The sequence below is a fragment of the Aquila chrysaetos genome, chromosome 4 (genome assembly GCF_900496995.4).
Source record: "Aquila chrysaetos chrysaetos chromosome 4, bAquChr1.4, whole genome shotgun sequence".
Classification (NCBI taxonomy): Eukaryota; Metazoa; Chordata; class Aves; order Accipitriformes; family Accipitridae; genus Aquila; species Aquila chrysaetos.
In genome coordinates, this window is record NC_044007.1 from 43,840,857 (window position 1) to 43,854,169 (window position 13,313).

The window sequence follows — 13,313 nt, forward strand, 5'->3', positions numbered from 1 at the left end:
GAGGTTAATTTTCTCATCCACCTTGCAATGAGTTGGAAAAATAAGTAATTTTATGGTATTTCCTATGGAATCCAGAAGTAAAAAGGCAACATGGAGGAAAGAGTGAACATTTATTGAAAGTTTTTGCTTGGGAGTTGTCCTGCGAGACATTGCTTGTAGAAGAAAAGGATGAGCAGTAACATAGAGTGTAAAATGGTAGTAGTGGTAATTCCCTGTAGTCTGACACGGAGAGCCTTGAGACCTGACTGCCCCAGGCCAGGTGAACCAAATCTTCTGAAAGTTACTGCCCTGTGGCTGGATTTTGGAAAATCTTGGGGAGATATCATTCAAATCTTTGCATTTTCAGCTGGATTTATTCTATGTTATTCAATTATTTGTGTGCTGACTCGATATGCTACGAAAAAAATGGAAGTGGAACACGCAGAAAAAAGTTTTCAGGTGATCAAAACTATAATGTTTACTGTCTCTGTTCACAAGCTAAAAAATAATCACAGGCTATTTTCCTAGACTGCACTCTCTCTACAGAGATTATAATTAAAAATCAGTTTTCCCATGTAGTTACTACAGTTATTATGTCTTATTCTAAGTAAAGGCAGCAGGCATACAGCCAGCTGCTTTTGTCCGCCTCTGCCTCTTTCTTTGTCCAGTCTCCCCAGGCTTATAATCCTCCTTTCCTTCTGTGTGTCTCTTTCTTTTCTTTTTCGCTGCCTTGGCACCAGGGCAGGACCTGATGAGCTGAGGTGGTTGTGTTCGGTTGGAGCCAACCTGCTCAGGGCGAGCAGACTTTATGGAGATATCACCTTCCTATGGTCTGAGAAGTAGTAAGTGAGATTTTTCAAAAGCTTGCAACAGTAGCACCATTTGGGGAAATTTCCATATAAGCAGTGGTCTCATAGTTCAAGGTGATTCCATTCTGAAAAATGTGAAGTCTTTCCGCTAAGATGTGTTAGTACCAGAGGGCCTCAGCAAAAAGACAAGGTAAAACCAAACTGCTTAACTTTGTTCTCTGAAGTGGCTGAATGCTTTTCTTCTTTGCCAATTTCTCTCAAAATCATTCAGCTAAAGGCCAAAAGTTAGCATGAAGAAAAAAACCCCAAACAGATCCGGTATTAAAAGTTTGTCTGAAAACTGAAAAATAGTGCCTCAGAGAGGACAATGGTTGAACATCTCTACCTGCTGCAGCAGTAACTTCTTAAAAGCTGATCCAAACCACTCTGGGAATAGCCCTCCACTAGGGGCTATGGGAAGGGGCAGGAAGAGACTTTTTTGCTTGTTGCAGCAGGAGTTCACTCATTTTTCTCCAGGGATTGCTGCTGATGCCTTTTTGTTGGCTGCTGTGGGGCAAGGCAGGGCATGGGCGGAGGGGGCACAAACTTGTGCTTACTTTGCTGAAATTGGTGATTCAGTGAAGTGGCTTAATCCTGCCAAATAATTGTAGCCATCAAAGTCATTTGGAACATTTTTCAATGGAAGCATATTTTTTTCAATGTTTATTCTGTTTTTCCAGTTTTCAGTTGAAGCATATTTAGGCCAGGGTCGATTAAATATGCTTTTAAAATATTCTGGAAGTGTTCTCCTCGCTAGCCAGGCATTTCCTGTCTTTTATGAGTTTGATGATTTTTAACTACTGACAATTTGACTTTACAAGAAAAGAGGAATGATAGTCTTCGTAAAACTGTATAAAACTCAGAAGATGTTTAATGTCACCTAGCAGTGCTTTTTATTATATACAACTATATTTATGCTGCATAAATGAAATACTTGATGTGTGTAGAACACAATTTTCTTTTTTTTGAGGAAGAGTCACTAGGCTTATCAGGTTAGGACAAGTTTGGTACTCCATAAGGTAAAAAATCCAAATATGAACCAGAGAAGCTATTATCCTGCCTTATCTCATATTGCATCTTCTACGCATGTCTATCTCTGTAACTCAAAAGGTGAATAGGTATACAGTAGAAATTAAGTTTTGATCTCATGGTGAAGAGATTAGTAGTTATATGTTCAGAATTTAGTTGCAGCAGAATTGGTTGAAATGGAAATATTTCTTTTCTGCTGAGTGTAAAATGAAGAAAGACAAGAGAAAAAACTTTCTTAAAAATAAGAATGGGAAAGGTTTAATACCAGTGCAGTCTGGGGAGATGATCATAGGAAGAAGGATATGTCCACCTACAGTATTTTAGGAACAAAAATGTGTGCATCTTCTATTGTAGAAGGGCTATGGAGCCAACTGTTGAATAAATTAGTGAATAAAAACAGTGAATAAATTACTTTGGAGCCATTTTTCAATTCTGTTTTAATATGTGATAGAATTTTAACCCCCCCCAAATTTGAATCCTTCCCAAGAAGGGTAAATTATAATTTGGCAGTTGTATTTCATATCTATGGTGGTTGCACCTTATAGATACACCAGTGTCAGAATTAAATATGTCATCCTTCCTTATTTTCTGGTTTTCTTATTTCTTGGTTGCACTGAAAAGGTCATAAGGCTAAACCACTTCAAAGATTTGCTCTCTGTCATGTATCAATTCATACTTCCTAAGAGATCTTTTTCATACCCCAAAAATATACGAAGTCTTACCAAAATGTAGGTTTGATAAGATCATGTGCAATTCATGTACCTTCTGGAAGTAAAACGAAAACTAGAAAGGCAAATGGCATATTTTGGTTTTTTTATAGTTGTAATTAATTGTTGCTTATACCTTTCAAAGGAAAGTAGCAATGCAAGTGCCAATTATCAATTATAGATGTATTGAGTATATATATTTATTTGTGGAAACAGGGGTTTTTTTATAAGACTGGTGGCTGAGGCCTTAGCCTCTAGTACTGCTGTTGCTCAGTTTCTGAAATTATTCTTGTGCACACTAATTAATAATTCCTTCTGTCATAAAGTTACAGTACCGATAGGATATGGATTTTATACCAGTAAAATTCCTGTTGGTCTAGAGTTGAGTGGCTCACATCATAATCCCTTTCTTTCTCCTGCATGGTAAAGAGCTGTATTCAGACTATGAAAGAGACTAACTTCCTGAATATGCAGGTGGTGTGAAATACTAAGGATAGATGTTTCCACAGGGCATGGTGTTAGGCATGCTTTTATTTTCTGTCCTTCTTATTGATCTGGAATCATAGAAAAATAATCCACTATTTTAAAAGGCCTGTCCTGTAGGGCCTTACTAACAGGGCTAATTGGACCAAGTCCTAGCAGCCTTTGGTGGATAGCTTTTGATACAGATGAACCATTTGACTCACAGAGGGTTCAGAGGTCTGATGCATAATTAGCCAGAGATACCAACACAGGGAAAAAGCTTAAGGAAGAGGAATGACAGGAAAGCTTGCAGAAAGGCTGGACACATGATCTGGTAAAGGAGAGAATAAGTAGAGGAAAAAAGAAGGGACTTCTGAGTCTGCTTCTGGCCCTCTTACTGATTCCTTCTGTATGCCTGGAAGCAGAGTACAACCTTTATGTGTTTCCTCTGTCTTACAGACCGTGAGCCTTTTTAATGTATTTGCCTCACAGCAGCATTGCGGTGCTTAAGCAGTTTGTAAAACACTGTGTTATAATTAATGAGAATGCCCCAAAAGCAGAAAGTACCCATCCACAACGGCATTTTCCTGCTTCCTCCACGCAGGGCTGGTTCAGACAATTTTGCTGGCAGAATTTATTTAATCGTGTCCAGTTATGCACAAAACCAGGCCCACAGGGAAAAAAAAGAAAAGTTGGGGCATTTAAAAAGCCTGTGCCTACCTGGACATATAATTATGATGGAAATTGTTTTAGTGGAGTGTACCCTCAAAATCCATTTAGTTCATTGCTATATTGTGGGGCAATCACAGGTAGAAAGCAGTAGCTGTGCATTTATACGGCACATAGGTTCAAAAATGTTGAACCTGGATCCTTTCCCAGAAACACGTTCTCTCCAGGAGGAATTATTAATCTGGAAGTGGTAAAGTTTTACTTATCCTTTCAAATGACAAAATCTGCAAAAGAACAATATTCATGAGCACGGTCTGCAAAATACTAAATAAAACGGGCCTTCAGGTTGTTGAAATAAGTTGCTGCAGAAATGGTGTCTGTAGAAAGCTCACATTATATAGATATGATTACTATTTCACCTGATCATGACTATCTTACTACCTTAGGTGTGCAGAAATGGTTGAGTTGCAACAGTTTATTGTTAAATATTTATTGTATGTCTTTATGATTTTTTCCTTAATATGCAATTGTTTGGTGTAACGTACTAACCCATGGGGTAAACTAGCAGCTATGGAGTAGGAATTACAGGGAGAACGGGTGCCCAGGAAAACCAGCAGTTTGGATGGAGGGCTAGCAAGTCAAGGCAGACCACGGGTGCATAATACTAGTGTCAGCTGAAACGCTCCATGGGTCTTCAGATTAATCACAGTGCTGAGGGACGACAGGCTTTTTAAGCCAAACCGCCAGCTGGTAATTGCACAGTAAGGGCTTATCAGGGCCGAGTTACTAAGAAGCTTCCATGGCAACATCTGCAAAAGAGGACCTTCACCTAAAAGCCAGCGTGCCTGCATGAAGCGCTTCCAGGGGCGGTGGGACTGATCTTGCCCGCGGGGCTGGGCTGAACAGCAGGGATGGCCATGAACTCTGAAGATCCCTGGTTATTTTGTTGCCATAGACACGCAAAAGAAAAGAAAATCTAATTATAAGAACAGCTTATCCGCCCCGCCCCCCCCCCCCCAGACACTTGCAGAAACTCAGTAATGTAACTCAATGTAACTCTGCAGCAGCCTTGGTCTCATTTCATTTTTTCTTTTTCAGAGGCAACAGAGGTACAAGAGCAGAGGCCTCTGATTCTGTCTACTTTCAAATGGTTCATTCTTGTATTGTCCAGACTATATACAAAATTTAGAGTGTCACCTCTCCTGTGGAAGAATAGCTCTTCTCTCTTCTCTCATACCATTCACTTCCTAAAAGCTGGTCCTGTATTTTCGGTATTTCTAATAATGGAAGGAAAGTTAATGACAAGAGGTATCCTGCATTGTTCTGAGAAGCATAAAGAAGAACACCTCATCGTGATCCTTTGCACTCAGTAGACCTGTCTATAAAACCCAGACCCTCGTTTCCTTGGAACCAGGATTCATCCCCGCGATCATCTAAGATGATCTTTGAAACTCTCATCTGAGACGACATGTGTATGTTGTGATTTCTGAAACAATACAGTGTGGGGGCACTGCCTTGCAGCATGAGAAGGATACAGATTTTGCAATGCTGCAATAAATATTTTAATCCTGTTACACTCGCCTGACTATTCCAGAACAGTAGGACATAATTTATCTTGAAGTTTTTCTTTATAACTTTTAGCCTCTTCCATATCAATTTTAACATAAATAATAAACCTAACTTGCTAAAGGACCCATAATTGTGTCTGAAATTATTGCTGACTGCTAACACAATAAATTTAATCTGAATAGTTTTTGAGACTTTCCTAACTCTTCATTGATTTAAGAGGTGGATTAAGCATTCTACAAGCATCGTGTGGCTTTAAACTATACAGCATCCCATAAACACTTGGTAAAATTCAACGTAAATAGCATTCAAATTCTACAGTAAAAACTTGAGATTTGAATGACTGAAGCAAGACACTCAGGTTCACAACTGAAAGCATAGTGAGATGATTTTATAATTTATGTTGAAATATTTAAGTTTTGTTACTAGAATTTACAGGTTAAATTGCTATTGGCAATTTAAGTGTGAATGTTTGGATGAAACCAAACACACTACTGGTGGAACCCAGTAAGGACAGGTTCACTTGGCCAGTGTGTGGGAGATCAAGACAGTTACTATATCTGGTTTGGAGCAAGGAGGTGGGCCTTGGCTTTCTCCATGTCTAGCAAGAGTTTTGGCTACTAGAGTAGAGAGCAATCTGTCTTTCTCTAAATATTTGTTTACCTACAATGGACTGGCTCCAAGAGGAAAGGCTAAAGCCTCAAGGTGGGTTGTTTCCGTAACCCTAACCACCAACCCATTTGCCAGCCTCAGCTGCTAGAGCTCCCTATCTCTCTCAGTCTCCCTGTATGTGTATATATGTATCCATCTTCCATCTTTGGCAGTAGCAAAGTGCCATTGAAACAGATAGTTTCTACAAAAATTGTGTTCAGGAATGGGTTATTTGCACATCTTGAGCTTTTCTGGCTTGAGGAAAACCTGCTGTACAAGACAGTGTCTTTGCCAGCTGATCACAGGACAGTCTCGGGGAATTTGTCTGTTTGTTGTGCAAAATTACTTGGAGCCATTGGATGGCACGCCTATGAAAAGCATTTACATTCTGGTTACCTGTAAGTAAATTTTAGGAATAACACCGGTTTTAGTTACAATGCAGATTTTCTTAGAAATTGCGTATCTGCATAAGAAGCTGGTTGCCGGGCTCAGTCCCTTGGAGGTGAATATTTTTTAGGAGAGTTTCTGTCTGTAGGATGCAAAGGAGCCAAAGGGTTACATGTTGTCAGGAACGTTACAGGCTGTATGCAGGTCTTGTGTTTTCTAAAGCTAATCAGTGATTTGTTTGTGTCATATGAAATAAGCACTTTTATGCATGTTTAATGCCTTGTCCTTTAATAGCCTGTGTGGATAAACCCCAGACTGTTCCATCTTTAACAGCCAGCTGTGTAAAATGCCTGACTGGCCAACTCTCCCTGCTGGTAGAAAACATCAGTTTCTGCCACTTTGCATGACAGAGCTAGGAAGAAGTCACAGGCAGCAAAGACAGGCTGGTGTCTTCACTTAAAGCATGCTATTGAAACAATGAAAATAAAACCATTGGGCACTAAAATACTTTCTATTCTTGAGGTTTCAAAGGATCTTGGCACTTACTAAAAAAATCCTTCAGTACATAGAGCAATTAGCAACTTAAAGGAATTAGTAATCTTTCACCACTATTGAAAAGTACTTTGGAAAATTAGCTGGTATGGGATTCTAATTTATTCAGATAAAAAGGAACTGCCTTGGTGCCGTTTACTTTACGACTATGCTGGTAACTTGTAATAATAGGCAGTTATACTAACAGTAAAAGAAGTGAAATTAGAAAAAAGGTGAAGACAACCCAGTCATAGGGTATACTTCACTGTAATGTCTAAGCCTGTGATGATTTTCTTTGTTCCCCTGCCAAAGTCTTAATTTACACTCGATGTTTCTTTTTGGTGCCACTTGCTCGCTCTAATGATACCTAGTCAACCCTTTCCCCTTCTGTAGGTTGTGTTTAGCTTGGGTTGCTCTTGCAATTTTCTGGATTATACTTCTAGTGATTTTCTTTTCCTTCCCCTCCTCCTTGTCTTTTAGAAATGAAATTTTTAGCCTGGTATTTTTACTCCATGAGCAGTGTTACTGATTTTAGTGGCACTACACACAGTAAGTATTGGACTTTGGTATTTTATGTGACCCACTTAGTACCCCTCTTAAGTGAGGCATGAGTTTTCCAGTTAGATACCCAACTCGGCTGTAAGCTATCGACAAATTGATCCCAGGCTCATGTTCTTCTGGCATCGCTTATTTAAACTGTCTCAAAAGGTGCACTTCCGTATGCTGCAAAACATTGGCACGAGTTTTCAGATTAATTTTCACACTTAGTAATCTACAAGTTAGCAGCAGCATCAGACAATACAGCCTCAGATGCCCGTCTGTCCTCTTTGTGACATTTTATACGTGAGCTTAAAAGTCGTCTTGTCTGTATCTCCTAACAGGGGTTGCCATTTCCTACGCTGAAGCGAACGGCTGCAAAAGGCTTAAAATACCTGCCTTTCCGTTACTTGCCGCCGCGCAGTAATTACAGATACAACCAGGGGGAAAAAGTGGACGGTGGGACGTGAGAATGCCAGGCAGAGGGGCGAAGGCAGAGGGCTGCGAAGGGCCTCACCCCCCGCCCCGGCGCGGCAGCGCGGGGAGCCCGGCGGGGGCAGCCACCCCGCTCCCGGGCAGCGGGGGGGGGCCGCTTCCCGGCCGGCTGCAGCGGGGCCCGACCCCCGGGGAGCGGCTGCTTTGCTTGGGGGCACCGTGTCGGGGCACCGACCCCCTCTGCTGTTTCTGCTGGAAACAGCGCTGGGCACGAGTGGGTTTTGGTTTTTTGGTTTTTTGTTTTGTTTTGTTTTGTTGTTGTTTGTTTGGGTTTTGTTTGTTTGTTTTGTTTGTGTTGTTTTGTATTGTTTTGTTTTTGTTTTTGTTTTCCGGGTGTGCTCTGACCAAATGGGCTCTCTGTGCAGTCTGGCAAATTTTGCCCCCTCCCGCCACCCTTGCCTTTGAGTAATTGCTTGCCAGTTCTTAACCCTGTGTTCGGTGGTGCTCAAATAAACCCAAGTAACCTCAAGTAATTCAGGGTTTGTTTTGTGAGTATCGCTGGGACACGTGTATTTAAGTAATCCCTCTTTCACTTCAGTCTTGCTCCTGCGCTGCGGAAAGCTTCGTCCTCCACGCCTGATTTTCCTTGATACTCTTCGCTCTCAGCATCGCTCACTCCTGCAGCTCACGCAGGTTCCCCGTGGCACTGACTGAGCGACTAATGGGACTCGATTAGTGGGGAAAAGGGAAGGGGGCAATGGCTAAGGGAGCTTTAGCCTTCCCCCCTCTATCCTGGAGTCAGCACAGGACTGGCTTAGTCAGCTGGCGCAGCCACAACCCCTTACCGAGAGCGCTAAATTCACCCCTCTTTTATCACAACACTGCTGTGTTTAAGCCTTTAATTACGTATGAATGAAGGTGCCAAAAACAGGCTGCAGAGGAGGTGGGAGGGGCAAGGTTTACGGGTTGTGTATGTAAAATACACTTTTCTCTAGCTTCAGCTACATAATTTTTCAACCTGATTCTTACTGCCGCCAGGCATCAGAAAAAGCCAACAAACAATTCAAAGTCTGAAGCAAAGAAGATTAAGATTTAGGTATCATTGCCATATAATCAACACAGTTCTTACCTCCTGAAAATGAATCATCTTTCTTTTCTTGTCAAAAAGGTAAAAAGAAGGCTCTGCAGGAGCCTGAGCTCTTTGGGAAGAAGTCAGTACTTATCCCACACAATCCTCTGGGATCATCCTAAAAAGAAACAACCAGGCTAATCTTAAAGTGGCTTTTATTTATTCCCATAAAACTTATCAATGGCATCAACATCATCTCGTGTCTCAGAGCCGAAGCTGGGTGGAAGTTTGGCTTGTCTTAGCTGATCCCCTTTGCCTCCCTGGAGCAGCGTACCAGCTACCAGCAGAACTGTGCTTCCATGTGCTGGAAAGCCAACTTGCTGTGAAAGATGATTAACTGATAGTGCCCCACAGGAGAAGTAACTGTAAATAATGATTAGAGACACTTAATTGGTTTGGTTTGGTTCGGGTTTTTTTTAGTAAAAAAAAAAAGTCTGTGTCAGATGAGCTGATCTGTAGACGAGATATCTATCTGTTCTACAGATATTTGAAGAATACTACAATTTTCTCTTTAAAAAAGAGAAGCACTAGAAGTTGTTCTTTAGCTCACTTTCAGCCGCTCTCAGCGTCCTTGTGCCTCCTCCAGGAGTCACAGCTGTAGCCTGCTCCAGAAAAGCGGGAAGTTATAAAACTTCCAGCTGAGGACCTTGACGAAATGAAATGCAGGGAAGATGGCAAAGTGGTGACCCGCTTGGACAATTCTGCCCCTACTCCAAGGCGCTGGCCTATGTGGCACAGCCGGCTGGGGAGCGGCAGGGCGACAGCAGGGCAGAGCAGATGGCCTCCTGCTATGACCTGCTGAACTCCTTAATCCCAGCCACTGACCTCCTCGCTGCCAGTTAGCTCTTGTCTGTATAACACCCCTCCTTTTTACAGTCCTAGGGTCAGAAACATTTCAACACCTGCCCAGTACCTCCCTGCAGCTGGCAGTTTGAGGGTGGCTCGTCTCTCCATACCCTCCCAAGGACTTTCCCGTGGAAGCTGGATGTGTCTTGGGACAGGCCACAGAGGCTGTCCCTGTGCTCAGGGTTTCATTGGGTTGGTTTCTGAAGGTGACCATGGAGATCTGTACTAGTAATTTATTTTAAAATGTAACACGAACTTCTGCCATCTACAAGTAAAAAAAACAAAGCACAAGTCTTATGCCAAATATTTAGTCTGCTATGACCAAAATAGGTGTACAAAAGCTGTTTAGGAAGTATTACATATACTTTCCTACCTCTCTTTTCCCCCTTCCTCTCCCTTACCTGTCTTTGAAGAGGATAAAACACATCATTTCCCTAGAGCTGCGTTCACGCAGAGAGCTAACATTTTTGCATGCAGAGAGACAGGAGAACTTTGTTTCCCTGGCAACTGGAGCCACCAGAAAGTGTTTCCAGCACCTCCTCCCTTTATTCAGGTTCGCTATTATTGTAGCCTTTGGTCAGTCAGTCAGATAGTTAAAACAATTATGCACTAAAAAAAGCATCTTGATAGCGTGCTCCACTTAACTCACCTGGCCTTCCTCCCAAAGCCTAGAATAAAAAGTGACCTCTGCAAATGATCCTGTATCAGACTATCCAGTGTTACAATTCATGGCTGAACTTCAAGGTCTGCCCTGTCCTGCACATTTAACTTAAACCTAGAAAGTGTCACGGTCTTCTGGGAAACAATGTCGGCAACTAAGCAGCTTTCACTCCAAACCTGCATGTGCTGGAGTGATGGAGCTGGGTCTCTGCTGCGGCAGGGTGAGCGGGTGCTGCACAGAGTCGTGCCGGTGATTCAGTGCAGTTCATTCTTACCTCTGAGTCAGGGCTGAATTAATGTCCCAGCACATTGTTAAGGTTTTGAAGCAGTGTGGTGATGGGGGCAGCCCTTTACTTTAGCTTTTGGTAATAGAAAAGACAATGCTGAAGCCCTTCCCACCTGCTATTGCTAAATATCACATATTTCCCTCCCCCCATGTTCCTTATTCATTCAAAGAATTTCACTAGGATTGTGAAAGAAAACACTTTACAGAGACAAAATCCCTAATTTATGGTTATCCTTTCCACTTAAATGTAGCCATGTTGTGTAGCTGATCTGTGAATGAGGCAGAGAGCCTGGGAAAAACAAAAAAGGTGGTTTAAATGCACAGGTATTGTAGTGCCTAGGTATGGGAGAACTGAATGTGGGTTTTTTTTTACCTTTGAGGGCTGGAATTCACAACTTAATATGTTCCTGAAATATAGAATTTGATATATAGTTTTGTATTTTTAATGAAAAAAGTCCAGGTGATTTCTGTTGTGTTTCCCAAAGTCCGGTGAGGTGAACACTGGCTCTGCAGTGTGATAGTGAAAAAATCAGGGGGCACTTGAGTGACAGGTTTGTAACAACAGTGCTGGAGGCAAGTTGTAGCTGAGTGGTGAGACCGTGCTTTTATGCTGTCTGTCTTCCCTAAATCTTTCCTTGCTTTCCCTTGAAAGAACAGGGCCTTTTGTCTAATGTGAGCCCTGGGAGGGGACAGGGACTTCTGGCATCAGTGTGTGGGGTTAAGTGCCGCGCAAACCCTTTCTTTCTCTTCCCTTGTGACTGCAGGAGACTTCTGTCCTTTTCCACAGGACTATTGGGAAGGGCACAGAGGCACTGAGCAGTTACGTGTTGAAGGAGAGGAAGACAGTGATGGAGCGTGGCTCTCCCTCTGCCCTTGGTTTTTCTTTTGATATTATTGCAGGTGTTTCCAGTACCTGCGGTGAGACCAGCTACTGCTGATAATCTGAATATTAAAGTTTTCATCAAGAAAGCAAACATAAGGAAGAAAAATATTATTTTTAATAGTTTATATAAATTTGATTTGACTTTCAGAAGAAAAGGCATTTCTGTAGCACAAGTACTTGCTTTCTACTGAATTGCAAAGGCCTACATGAAGCACACACAGAGAGAAAGCACCAGACAACTGGCTCACCCTATAATTTGCAGTGTTGTGGTCAAACTCCACCTCATTCCAGTCCCATGTAGCTGCAATGCACACTCCATTAAGGGTCAGTGACTGTAGCTGTGAGCACATCTTTTTTGTACTAACTCTAAGATTACTGGAGAGTTTCAGCACAGAATTTAGCTAGAGAAAGAGCAGTGTATTGTCCAACCACTGGTGCTTGAAAAAGCTTTGACTCCGCTATTAATCTTGCTGAGTTTTTTACATCATTTGTGCTTTAGATTTATGCAGAGCAATAATAGACTTTTCTTCCCCATATAGAAGTTTCTGATCTACCTGTAGCAATTGCAGAGTGACAAACTGTTGCTTCTTTCTCCCTCACTTCAGCCTAACCCTTAGAATCCACTTCAGTGATTATTTTGTGGCTGTATATGCTCATATTTAAGGTACTTATCCAAACAAAATGATTGCTTATAAGAGATAAATTATCAATGAATGCTAAAATATTGCTACCTTAAACTCTCCTGTATATTTTAATTCCAGAATGTGCAGAAGTATGAGGAAGATATTAACAAGTTGAAAATTGCTAAGAAAAACTATGTGTGAAAAGATACAGCAGTAGTAATTCCCTTCAGTACATCTACAAGAGCCCATGGATTGCAGAGGATAAAAACAGGATTGGGGTACATTTTATGTCAGAATCTCACTTTATCTTCCAAAAAATTATTACTGTCCCAGGTCTGTGTTCCATTCTTAAAATGTATTTGGCTCGGGGGCATTTTTGTCATGTGTTCGCTATTTTGCATTTTTATCCATCTTCATTAAGAGTGAAACTTTTAGAGAGCCCTATAGAGATGACAGTGAGCAGGTGCTGATGTTCTGGAGAAAGCAGTGACCACAGTCAAAGCCATCACCGCATTTGCACAAGCCTCTGCCTCTAAGAGAGGGGATTCTGTACCTTTTAAACCTCCTACGTGACTTTTGACTCTACAGCTGACATAATTTCTCATCTTGATTATAGGAAAGAAAGTTTTTTAGAAACAGAAATGGCAGCCTGATCACAGGCACTCAACAAGAGGAGCACGAAGTAAAGTTTCAACATTAAAAAAGAATGAAGGAAACCCACAGCCTCTTTCCAGCCATCTAAGCTTCCCCAAATGCTCAGAGAGGCACAGCTGTCTGCTATTCCCTGCAGAGACCTGCTTTCCTGCTGCAAACTTTGAGATGCAGCCAGCCTGGCTGTTCCCCACCTCTTCCAAAGGAATGGGAACAACTCAGGGTCTTGCCTTACCTCTCCCAGTTTGTCATTTAGAGGGACTCCTGGTGGGGCTTTCAAGGTCTGTGTGCAAATTAAGGGCTATCCTGAGCACAGATTGGTGCGTTCCCAACCCCTGCTTGATGGAGTGTATTAGGGATAAGCTCTGAGGAATGTGATTTCTGCATACATCATCTCTCCACACCTGGCTGTAGCTGGAGCCTAGGGAGCAGAG